The sequence below is a fragment of the Nanorana parkeri genome, unplaced genomic scaffold, assembly GCF_000935625.1.
Source record: "Nanorana parkeri isolate BGI_ZX_2015 unplaced genomic scaffold, ASM93562v1 scaffold1099, whole genome shotgun sequence".
Classification (NCBI taxonomy): domain Eukaryota; kingdom Metazoa; phylum Chordata; class Amphibia; order Anura; family Dicroglossidae; genus Nanorana; species Nanorana parkeri.
The window spans coordinates 96,253-110,172 of NW_017307367.1; positions in this window are offsets into that span (position 1 = coordinate 96,253).

Here is a 13,920-nt window from a genome sequence, read left to right on the forward strand (position 1 = left end):
TTTCTGTATCACCTGCCCCTCCTTGTAGATTGTAAGCTCTCATGAGCATGGTCCTTACAATCCTCTTGTATGGAATTGTCTTGTAACATTTCGTAAATTTGCCATATTTTGTAAAGTGCTGCACAGACTGTTGGCACTATATAAATCCTGAATAATAATAATAACAATAATAATGTATTGCTGCAAGTTACACTTTTCTATTTGCCTTATTAAGATACAAATTGTTTTACTAAATATTAGGGGTAAATATGATTATGTTTGGAGACAGCCATGGGGCCAAGGCATATTGAAGAAAAAATAACATTTACATGGCATACCATAAATAAAGCCATTGGTGAAAAACATCCATCACCCATCCAGAAATCCAGCAGCAGATCCCTACAGGCAATGACCACTTTTTGCTAACCCAAGAGAAAGTAAGTTGTCAAAACATAAGTAGAATTCATAAAGAGTGCCACAGACACTATTAAGAACTTTGTTGCACATATTTGCGACAAATAGCACTACGTGCAATTAATTAATGGGCACGACAGAAACATCTTAATGAATTTGTTGCTACTCTGACAAGGCAATCATTGCCAATTTACAGCATACAACATAGGTAGGGCCGTGCTGCTTTATTGAATTGCATGTCCTATATCTCTCACTGTATACTGTATACAGCCAATGAAACAGCTTTGCAAATATAAACTTTTACCATTTACCTTTATTTCCTTTAATCTGAAAGTTGTCATCAAGGGCCCCGCCATTACAAATCTACTTTAAGCTGTCTTTTTAAAACATGAGCATATTAATGCTAAAGTTAACCTATCAGTAAAAATCACACTTCAAATAATTCAGTAGAGCAGATGCCATCTCCTTTTTTTTCCAGGGATAAAAAACTGCAGTTCTCTAGCTCCCAGTCTAGATCACATGGGTTCTGGCTACCAATGAGTTCTATAGAGGGGTTTTTTTTTACATTTTTAATCAGCAGTTGGATACGAAGATAAAAAATCTGCCCTTGCGTACAAAGATCATTTTCAAACTAAACATTGAAACTAATGCATCAACACACACAGTGATAACAGTTTATATTAAACTCTTTCATTTGTTTACTTTACAAGGTCAAAAAGTTCCCTTTTTCAAGGAGGCTTTACATAAAAAAATACGAAGGCTGCCATTGCTGACCTTTACTCCTGAAAATGCTGATTTTCTGGCTGTCGTCCTGATCCAGCATTTTCAATAGTTCCCAAGGGACAAAACAGAGAAAAGTACGGAAATCAGGACATCAGATTTCACCCAGAATTAACTTAATGCATGATTTTCTGGACTGCTCAGAAAGTTCCAACCTATACTTCTTGTCCCCCCGAAGCCAACTGTTTTGTGTTGCTTCCTTTCTCCTCCAAGTTGACTGGCTAGCCGTCACATTAACATATTCAGAAGTAATAGGCACACAAGTCAGAGACTTAGGTGGTAGGTTGAAAAAGACTTTCCCTGCTTAACCCATGCAGTTGCTCAATACTGCTAGCAGTTTGGTTTTAGGTCCCCTGGACCTGCTCTAGGTGATCATCTGTAAGCAGAAAATACATTATTCCACATTATTTCACTTACTAAAATGCACTCACTGTGCAGGAAGAACAACAACAACCTGGTTAGCTTGCACTGGCAGGTAGGGTATTGTTTGGGTCACCATTACGATGACCTCTTAGAGCGCATGGTGAACTTAAAACCATGAACCTTGCTTGAAATTAGTACCAGAGTTGCATTAGCCACAGACTGTTACCTGGGCTGAAACTAGGAGACTGTAGTTTGGTTTTTAGACCCCCTGGAACCTTTTACTGCACACCAGAATATGCTACTAAGAGTCAGCAACATGATGCATGGCTGGCTGTGTACCAACCCTGTAAGCACAGCTGCCCTAGACCATGGTCTGTGTTGGCTATGCAGAAATCCATGTGTATTTTTACACAATAGGAGCCTAGAGCATTATATTATAGAACTTTATAGTTCTATGTATTGTGAAGATGGTACTTTACAGATTGTGTAACCGATGTGAAAGTATTTTACTTACTGAGCTGGTGATTACTATGCTATAATATGAGACATGGTAAATAAGGGCCTGTGATTAATTCTAAACTGCTTCTCTCCCCATACAAGTCTATGGGTTGGAAAGGCCACTTAAAGTAGGTCAAATGCAGGTTAGGAAGAAGTAATCTGCAAGTCAAATACACTTGTCAATGAATTCTGAAGAAACTCAGAAGCATCTCAAAAGCATGCTGCATTTGCCCATCGAAGCCTGCCGATACAGGCCCTAAATCCAACGTTTATTGTTTATGCAACATGCACTATACAATGAACAAACTTTCCCCCTCTGCTGATTAAAGATATGGCTGGGTCCAACAAAATATTTAACTGAGAAATTGGAATTTATGGACTTCATTTTACATGATCAAAGAAAACAACTAAGTGGGAATTTTTTTTATTGTACCGTATATACTCGAGTATAAGCCGAGTTTTTCAGCCCATTTTCTTTGCTGAAAAGTGCCCTCCTCGGCTTATACTCGAGTCAGCGTCTCGAGCTGGCCAGGTTTCTTCAAAAATCGGGGCAGTCTTCTAATAAATAAAAAAATCATTGATCAGTCAATGTGATGCTCCTGCCAGTGAACACAGTGCATTCAGTACCCATATAGTACAAATACTCCATGAAATTCTTAATAGGGATGAGCGATCTGAGTAAACTTCAGTTAGTTGGATGTTCAGTATTTTTTAGTAGTAGGGATGTTCAGATACCAAGTACCATACTCGGTACAAGTACGAGTACAAATACTTTTCCAGCTCCAAGACTAGGCCAGAGAAAAATTCCAAAGTTAGGAGGCAGCTGTCACTATTAAGGAGCATACGGAGCTCCTGGGATTTGTACAACTCTGTTTTAATGTATGATTTTTTTTTCATAAAAAAATATAAGAGATGCACCAATACCATTTTTTTAAGTAGAAGTACTGATATTTTTGTTTATTGTCATGTGACAGTTTTTCTAAAACAATACAGACTAATGATTTCAGGACAGTGGTGGAGCGCCAGAGCCAGGTCCCAGCTGCAACCACTGCAACCCTGGTAGTTCTCGTGAAAATAGCAAGTAAGTATTGGCACTGGTATCTGAACTGGTATCTGAACATCGCTAGTTAGTAGATATAAAAACACCCACACCTTAGAAAAAGTACTTTATTAAACATTTTTAAAAAATAACCTTGATGTAAATCCAAGGTCAATCATGTCGCCCAACAATGGAGATCCATCGTCAATTACAATGGGCTTACCCCACTGACATGATGATTTGCACCACACTGATCCCCTCCCACTGATACTCCTGTCACAAATGACAGTTTCCTAGTGCTGTTGGAATGTCAACACCGGGGGAACCTGGGTGACGACATTGAGGTCATGAGCCTATTTGGTTAACAATGTCACACAGGATCTCCACTGTCTTGTTTATAATGTGAAATAAGCCAATGGAAAATCATTCATTTGGTGGCAGTAGTTATACTGCTACTAAATGAACTATTTTCTGCTGCAGCAGCCTTAGGTTTATTGGGTATGCGAACTGGACAAATATGTCCTTTTAGTTCACCCGTTTGTCAAACTGGGAACAAGCTGGGTTTGGGTCAAACTCATGGTCGACCTAAACCCAAAACTCATTCCTATTCCTAATGCACTCAGGAGCCACATTATGTCCTGTAAAGGTCACATGTGTCCCTCCCTGTGAGAACACAGCTTCCAGTGCTGATGCTGCACCTCCTTTTAGTGACAGTGGTTCACAATGCCAAATACTTTTGGTAAGTTAAGGCACTCACACATGAAAGATTATTGTGGCCCACTCAAGCTCATGTTGAGGCCAGGAAGTGACTAAAAAGGTACACCAGGCCCAATCAGTCTCACGAATCACTAATGTACCCTTCCAAAAAAAATGATGGAAAAGGTGTCTGCTCTCACTACTGGGATATTTAAGACTTATACACTCATATATATTTTAGCAGGCACATAGAATCATCAATATCTCATCAGTACATACAGTATATTACAATGGCAAATCTCATGAGTTATATTAGGTTTAATGATGTGGTAGGGGGAGCATTCTACGTGTTTCTCAGATCTGGTTGATCTGCTTCATGGGTAGTACTGGTAGATTTGTCTTCTTAAACTTGCTAAGACAAATGTGTCAAGGCCATAGAGCTCAAGCTCAAAAATAGTAGGGGAATCACAAAGGGGGTATCCAAAAGCAACAAAGCAAGCATTTTATTATTTTTAGAAGGATATGGTTAACCAAGACATGTGTCCAGAGCTAATAAATTAAGAAATATATCTTCAAACAAATCTGGTTAACTAATATGCTCCCTTGCAATGTGATTTAATGCTTATTTGCATATACAACATATTTACTGTTTCACGGGACCTGTGAATGTCTAGACTGATATTCACAATTGTAACTTGTATATATCCAATTTCAATAAACAACTATTCATAATCACCACAGCAGGATAGAAACCGTGACTCTTACATCAATGATTGTACCATATGATCCAGCAGAGACAAATACATAATTGCTTCAGCCAGATCAGCCAGATCATCAAAATCAACAGATATTTTCTGTACTGGCTGAAATTCTTAGCAGGAAAAAAGAAAACCAATGCACCAATGGTAAGCTGGAATATATAACATTTCTGTTTTTGGATTTACATAGGCTTTAATCACCTGAAGAAGCTCAGGAGGAATATTTTGTTGTTTATTGCATGAAAGCGCTCCTTCTTTACTTCAAATATAAATTTGATTTGTAATGCTACCTTACCTATTAATTCACATGAAGGTTGAATGTAAATTATAGATTTATATTAAAGATAATGTAGGCTGAATTTCAAGTATTGGTCCATATTAGTCCCCATTCACACCTAGGCGCTTTGTAGATGAAACATTCAAGCAGAGGATTTCCATTGTTTTCAGTTGCCCCTGTTCACATCTGAGCATCCTGTCATCTGTAGCAAAACGCCTGTTGCTGGAAAAAGTACACTAGCTACTTTTCTGCAGATTTCTTTGGCCCCAAAGACTTCAATGGGAAGAACTGTAAACAGGCAACACAGGCATTTTCTAGCATGTTTTAAGCCTTTTGTCACATCTTTCATGCACAAGAACCAGCCCTCCTCTTTGCAAAAAACACTGGGGCACAAAATGGAGGAAAGCACAAGCTGAAAACCTGTGAAAAAACACTGTAGAAAGCGCTTAACAAACACACGTCGATGCACGTAAAAAAGCTCACAAATTGTATTTTTGGTGTGAACAAAGACTTAATAGCAATTTAAGAGATTTTTCCATATCCTTCTTATTATGGTCAGAACTAAAAAGTGCAAATATAAAAAAGTATATATTTTAGTTAGGAAAATATGAAATATTGCATTTAAAGATTATGTATTGTATTATTATATCCAGCTGGAGCTCTAGGCTGCTTCTCACATTGTTCAGTGCATCTTTGCTCCTTTTGTTAAAAAAAAAAGCCTGCTCATTAGCTCAATCTGAAATATACAAATACAAATGAATGAGTCGGAGGAGTGACTCGTTCCCTACATCCCCGTCACTAACTTAGAAAACGTCAGGTACAAGTACAAAAAAATCAAGTGTTTTAATTGCTAATTTGCAATGTTTTTTCTTTACATAAATAATGTTTAATTTATTGCAATGTCCATTTGAACATGCCTAGCGCATCCATATCCAAAGTCCTCCCTCCTGCCACGCCCTAGCCATCTTCTCTTCTGGGAATGTCTAATTGCAGCTAGTGCTGACCCAGTTCCTTTGAAGCTTGATTGACAGCTCTGAGTCTCCTGGGGCTGCTGGCTTCCACATACATACAAATGCAAACAACCATCGGGTGCGCCTACGTGCAAAAATGTAGGGGTCTATTCACAAAGCTGCCGTAGGCAGCCGAGTGAATAACCGACCCGAAGTGAAGTGAGCCGAGCAGAGTAAAACTTTCCGGGAGAAAGTGTTTCTCTCCCGGCCGGCCGCTATATAATAACGGAGCCGCTATATAATAACGGGAGACTCCCGGAGCATCCGGGAGAGTTGGACTGTCTGGGGATCAGCGTCCCTGGTTACCTGGTAACCAGGGACGCTGATCTGTCTGTGTAAGTGGCCGAAGACAGCTGTGAGATGGCTGGCCATGCGGCCAGCTTCACCTTTTACCTCGGCTCAGTCGAGCCGAAGCATATGCCTTCGGCTCGACTGAGCCCCTCGGCCAACTTCGGAAGCTGTACAGGCTATAGTGAATAGCCCGTACAGCAGCCCTTCGGTTCTACTGTCCTGGGGCCGAAGCTAGCCGAAGGATCAGCCAAAGCTACGGCTAGATCCTTCGGCAGCTTTGTGAATAGACCCCTTAAATTGTGCTACACATGTTACATATCAACACAAACATCGCAATAATTCTAGGGCCATCAATCACTGTTAATACTAAAGTGATGAGCAGTGAAAGCTTTAAAACATTGCCTTTGGGAAATTTTAGGTATTGTACTTTTTGTGGTTTCATGGGCGCACTCAATTTCAAGACTTGATATGTTTGGTGTCTATTTACCTGATGGGACCCTGTCTTTTATATTTTACCAAAAATGTGGGTATTATATTCTGTTTTTGTGCACTAAATTTCATTTTAGTGTATTTTATCCTAAAAATAAAAAAATACTGGTTTGATAAACATTTGTGCAAATATTGTATGACATAAATTGCAACTAGTTCTTTCAGATAATATATAATTGTTTTGGGGTTTTACATTGTTTTCTAGCCAAAAATTCAGATTTTATCACGTGTATGCAAATATTAAGAAATTGCTCTGGACGGCAAGTGGTTAAAGGTACAGCAATGCGTCACAGGTCCAGACTCACTTAATGGCAACCAAAGACACACAGTGTGTGTGTGTGTGTACCAAATCTAAACATAAACATGATATAAAAACATAAAAAATACAATGGAATAAAAGTGGCCCCCAAACCATTATAATTTCACTATAAGAAACTTGTGAGCCCTTAAGTGTGAAGAAACTGAAACTAAACTTTTAGCAGCAATTTTTACTAAGAATACATTATCAGCCTGAAATTTTGTAACCTACTTTACTTCAATGGAAAGTTTTTCAAGCATTCTATGTAGGGGTTCTACTACATACATGTATATATAGCGTGGTGCCGATATCATTAGTTGGGATTTGATTAGCAGACTTCTTTATCTGAAATGTGCCTGGCTGAGATACTATACCACACAAAGCTTTAATCACATTCGGGCTTTTCCATAATACTCGGTGGAATTTCCCTGCACTGAGAAAAGCTGTTTCGGAGCAATAAATTCCTTGAAATGTCCAGAGATAGCCTTCTGTTTCTATGCCGGGTTAATCATGAATCAGCACTTGTATATGGCCAGGGGAGAAGATAAAACATCATGATGCATTTTACATAGACTATTTATGAGAATAATACCAACAGCAATAAAAACATTGATTTATATATCATCAAAGGCCATAAGTGCCCATTTTATTAGTAGAACACTTTAATATAAGCAATCAGCTGAAACATATAATTTCCGCTGTCTTATTTTAAGTCTCTTAGTAGAAGATAATGACTTAGTTGGAGCTTTGATGCTCTTGGTGTTTGTAATGCAGTTTCACAGCGTGTAGTATTAACTGTCATTTAGTAAAAAGGCCATTAAATATAAATTACTAGTTAGTTTATGTACAAAAATTGTTAAATAACATTCATACATAAATATATAAAGCTTGGAAGAACTTGTTAGGGCAGTGTGTGCATAGTACAGTGGGAAGCGATACATTTTTCAACACTCTACTTTCTTTATGGTAATCAAAAGAAATGCTACCTAAAATACAAGTTATCAGAGCATAATTGTTGATATAGATGTAAAGAGATCCACTATAAGGCCAAAAGTTTGTGGTAAGCTTGTTGGACATCCTATTCCAAAATCATGGCCAACAATATGGAGTTGTCCACCCATTACAACTATAACAGCATGCATTCTATTGGGAAGGCTTTTCACAAGATTTTGGAGTTTGTCTATGGAAATTTGTGCCCACTCAGCCTAAAGAGCAATTGTGAGGTCAGGGACTGATATTGGGCAAAAAGACTGGCATCATTTGCATACCAATTCAGTTGTCAGTTGGGTGGGATCAGGGCTGTGTGGAAGTCACTCACATTCCTCTAACCAGACTTGTCAAACCTGGCCTTGTGCAATGAGGTGTAGTCATCGTAGAACAATAAAAGGCTTTCCCCAAACTGTTATTACAAGGTTGGGATTAGCAAGCACATGACTGGATATTCTTTGCAAATTGAATATCCCAAGCTAAGGGAAACTTCCCCTGCAAAGTGCAAATTCCCTTGCAAACTGAACAGCCATTTGCCTCTAGTAAATCAACCCCATAGTGCAGGGCTCAAAATTTCCACTCGCCCCCTCGCAATTTGCGAGTGAAAATTGCGTGGGGGCGAGTGGAAATGAAGCCATTGAGTCAGACACTCAGTCATGGGCAGAGTGTCAACTCCCGGAGGGATCTTAGATGACTCGCCCATATGCTGCTGCTCACAGCCGTACATCTTCCCATATTAAAGATGTCCGCATGATGGCAGCCATCTTTACTAAGGTCCGTTCTTGTATCCTAGCGACAGCATAACTTCCTGCCTGCGCACCGAGGATTATGGGAGCTGTAGTTTCACTTTTACAGCGCCACCGTGACAGTGGGTGAGTGTGTCACTTAGGGGGTATTCAGTTAGGTTTTATTGCTGCGGTGTGTCCCGTGGTCTGTCCCAGTGTTCTATCATCCAATCGGACCCGTAACTTTAATCCGATCTGATAAAGTCACGGGTCCGATGGAATGATAGAACACCATAACTTCAAAGACGTCACAATACAGGGGAAGCCCTGGGGGGGACTGGCAGACCACGGGAGGGGTCCCAGCAGCTTACTGTGCTGCAGGTCCCCTTCATGCAGCCTGAGCTGCAATAACTATGCATGGGATCAGAGTTAGTCTCAAGTGTCAGGCCCCTGCCAGCAGGTAATTGAGGGGGACATAGAGATGGGTCGGGGTGCCGTGTGCGTGTTGTGGGTGTATGTGTAATGCTCTGTGCATTGTGCTGTGGCTGTATGTGTAATGTCCTGTGCGTTGTGCTGTGGCTGTATGTGTAATGCTCTGTGTGTGTGCTGTGGCTGTATGTGTAATGCTCTGTACGTTGTGCTGTGGCTGTATGTGTAATGCCCTGTATGTTGTGCTGTGCCTGTATGTGTAACGCTCTGTACGTTGTGCCGTGGCTGTATGTGTAATGCTCTGTGTGTTGTGCTGTGGCTTTATGTGTAATGCTCTGTATGTTGTGCTGTGGCTGTATGTGTAATGCTCTGTATGTTGTGCTGTGGCTGTATGTGTAATGTCCTGTGCCCCATGCACAATGTGTGCATTGTGCCCTGTGTGTTTGCTTGTGTTATGCAGGACAACTGGTGGCGAGTAACTTTTAAGGCCTGGCTAGTAGCTCATGACCTGAAATTTTTAGCCCTGCCATAGTGTATACATAGCTGGCCCATAGCCACAAGATTTCAAATGCCTGTTTTATCACACCCTGTTTTTTAAACTACTGAATTCTGTTTAACCCCTTCGTGACTGACGACGTACAGTGTACGTCGCCAGCATCGGGGCTGTTTAAACAGACTCCCGGCGACTTTTAAGGTATGGGGGAGCATGTGATCTCCCCATCCTCCCACAAGAATACATAAAGCCTAAGGTAAAAAAGTCAGTTTTCTCTCAGACAACAAGTCAGATTCAAGTCTGGATTGGAATGTTAGAGGATTACTAAATTGTGCATCCTGTTGGTGCCTGGTTATGTAACAAATGCCTTCAGTTGCTTGGTTCTGCCAGTGCTGTGAATTGGTGTTTAACCTTAAAGTGTATTTCCACTTTTTCAGTCAAATTTGAGAACCCCCACTATATAAATAAACAGGAATTTACAGGAACAATAAATACACAGGAATAGCTGAGGATTAATCAGCAATGACAGTGTGCAACAGTCCCGTTTAAAGATGGCTCCTATGACGTCACCTCCTGTGTGGCTTCTCCAATGCGCATGCGTATATACGAATTGCGTTTGTATGTCTTTGACTCTGAGAATGGGTTTCAAGGATATACGCATAGATGCGCATGGCCCTCTGGGCACTCTGGGCATGTGCAGAACGTTTCTTACAGGGGAGAAGGGTTGCTTTAAATAAATGTAATAAGTTAAATATGGCTATGTGTAAGATATGTTTAACATTCTAAAATATTCAATTAACTCATTGAGACATTTCACTAATACGCAGTAACATTTGAAGTGTCCTTACCTGGTGGTTATTAGAAAACGACTTATAATGTACAGGTATAAATGGCTGCTTAACATCAGATTAATTCCTAGTACTAAAAATTTAATTCACCATTGATCCTCTTTTAATTAACTCGGTGCCAAAGCTTTCCAGCACTCATGCAAGCCTGTGTTTTATTGGAATTTCATTACCATTGTTTTTTAGCTAATAAGAAAATCTGCAACGTTCTGACTTGTTTAATGGTATCCTGGCAACGGAGATTGGTATTTCAATAAGCTTCCCCAAACAATTCAGCTTTCCCAGATTTGCATTTGTAATTAAAATATTGTACATACTGACACCAGAGGAGATGCAGGACCAGGAATTGAACTCGGTGCTAATTGATTTAACTAGTCGTAATTGCTTGGTAGGGGGCGTGGAGGAATATGCAATGTCGGCTGCACAGAAGAATGCGAACAATTGTGTAAGTCCATCATCATTTACGAGCATGAAATAACAACCTCTGACAAGGGCAGGCCCCTCCTGATGACTAATCCTACTTTACATGCAAATTATGGAATCACGGATCTTGACTTACCAGAAGAAGTCAGGGTACCATATAATTGCCAAGATCGATTTAAACAAATAATTGTTCTTTTTCTTCATCATCATCATAATAAATTCCGCTAAAAAAAACTATTCACGTTATAAAGCCCAATGCAATTTTAGAAAAACAAATCTCCCTGTAAAAAAAAAAAAGGACTTGTGGTCAACATGAAGGAGCATTAAAGCAGTCTTAGCAGATCACAAAACCCCAGCTGGTGCATGGTAGGTTTACCTATTATAAATGCCAACTGCAGCTAGTGAGCCTTACTGGCAGTGGTGCGATTTGCTACCCTCACTGTGTCTCCTTTAATTTAAAGGGTTTCTATGGTCAAAAAATAAATATGTATTTCTATTTTGAATTTCCATTGTGCTTTTTTCAGCTCTCTCAACTGAACTTTCAAGCCCTCGAATGTCTGGTGTCATAGCTGATCACATGTGCAGCACCATGGCAACTGCAATCCAAATAGAGGATAAGATGGCAGCTTCCTTGGCTGTAAGGGATAGAGGGTTGTAGTTCCGCTCTAATGGGACATATGCTTGCAGTATGTTTTTTTTAATGTAAAAATTCCCCTTGGGATGATAGAAACTAGGCATATAGGAGAAGGCAATTTGCCACTCAGTTGCCCTCTGAAAAGTGATCCACTGCGGACCGGTTTTTTAGAGTCTGCCATGTAAAAGAGGCCTTAGAGCAGCCCAGCTATGGCTTTTATCAGCGTTAGTTTTCCAAGCCCTTATCAGTCAGCCTCATGCCCTGATACAGCTTCATCCTGTGTAAACTCTAAATATACCTAAAAACATTATTAATTTAATATCCAGATCATAAAAAAAATCCATTCACTCAATGCCCTCTCTAACAAAAGATTGTGGTACAAATTTGCATGTGTTAATTGCGCAAATGTTTGTGACTTTGAAGGGGAAAGGGATAGTGTGTGCTTTCTAGAGACCCCAGAGCCAGTTCCTTTGGGGAAAAACAGTAACAATTGGCCAGGAAGATCTAGTCCAGCTAATTGACCCTCCTTTCAGAAGACCTGGGCAGAATATGTCCACTGTGGTCAGGTAGGGCCTGTAGACTTTCAGCCAAACTGTCGTAGAACTTGTTGTCTGTTCCCTTCAAATGCAATACTCCAAAAAGTTATCAACAGAACAAGGAGTATTAACCCTTTTTCAAAGCTACAGTCAGCTATTATTTCCTCTTTGTATACGATATAATAATAGCACTTTACATTTGCTAAAAACAAAGAGATAAGATACTCAATCTGCATGTATGTGATATAGGGTGACTTTAAAAACAAGGATCCTGATATGCAGTTCTGGCTAGTATAGGCTGGGGAACTATTAACAATGAGCAATTCTTCATGGAACAGAACTATTACAATGGGGAGCCTTTGATCTTTTCTGGCTCCTGTTGCCAATTGAACTTTGTCACCATGCACTGTCATCCACAAGGGAACACTTTTGTGTGGAGCAATCGACAGCAATTTTAGCCTGGCTCAGCTTTGAAGTGCCAGCATCAGCCGCTGCCCCAGCTTCTCCTTCTCTTTAACTATTTTTTTTTTTTACTTTTAGCGTCCTATCTGAAGTTTTGCTTTTCATATATAAAGGCAACCATGTTAAGATACCAGGACATCAAAAGCCATCTAAGCTGTGTATCTCCCATCATTAAAGTGTAATGTCCACTTCAAAGCACGCTGATTAGAGGATTGGCTAATTTACACATTTAGAGAAATTGCTAGCAGCAATGTACATAGTCACTGAACGTTGCTTTACAATTAGATATCACTTCTAAACCCTTCTAACATTCTGTGAAATTTAAGTCAGGCATTTATTTCAGTAACTTTTGGCTTTTTCGTAATTAAGTTTTTCAGTTTTACTTACTTTACACTTTTACTGTCATACAGCAGGTTTAGATATTACAGCTTGTGAATATGTATGTGGGGGGTCCATGTCAGAGTCTCTTAACACTATTATAATGTCTAAGACACACCAGATGCATTGGGGCTGTTTTTTTCCAGGACAGCCCCACACAAGACAAGGCAGTATGCCTTGTTTCAGAATGGCTCATGTCACACCACCGCCTTGCATGCAGTACTTTTTCAGAGCAGTGGGGAGTGGGGAGCGACATAGTACAACTGCTTCTCACCATGCTGTGCCCATAGAAATTTAATTTGAAAAATGTGTTTTTGGGACATTTATTAGATTTTTAAAAAATAGTTAATGGGGGTCAATTCGACAATTAATTTTTACCATACTCACAAAAAAATCAAAGTAGCAGGATGGAAAATTTTTGTCGAATGAACAAATTTTTTAACAGTGAATGTGGTTTTCGGGAAACTCCATCCATTCCAAAATCGAATGTTAAAATCAAATTAAATTTCAATGACATTTATAAAGCTTCTGATGGCATTATTTAATGTTCTGAAGAGATTTTTTGTATACAAGTTTGTATAAAATCTAGCAGTGTATGGCCACTTTTACTGAGTACCACTGGTGTGGGTAATCTTATATTAAGTTCCCCTTACCATATGTACACTTTTAAATCTATATAAATGTTTGCCAATCTATGAAATTTTTAAACAACTAAATATAATTCAATAATCAGTTTTATATATGATTTATTATTTATTAAAATTTGAACTGTTACAATGAATTTCTCCAAGGAGCAGCTGTATTATTATTATACAGGATTTATATAGCGCCAACAGTTTGCGCAGTGCTTTACAATATAAGGAAGACATTACAATTACATCACAATTCAAGACAAGATGGTAAGGAGGGCCCTGCCCTTGGGGCTTACAATCTAAAAGGGACACTTTAGAACAGTGGTTCTCAACCTGTGTAACCTCGGGACCCACATGTTTCCTTGGTCATTAAGGCGTGACCCAAAAATGATTTCATTTCTGAAACATTTTAATTTATTACACAAAACAACTTGTGCAGTATTCAGCAATATATATTTTGCTGAAAGTAAATGAATTAAAAAAA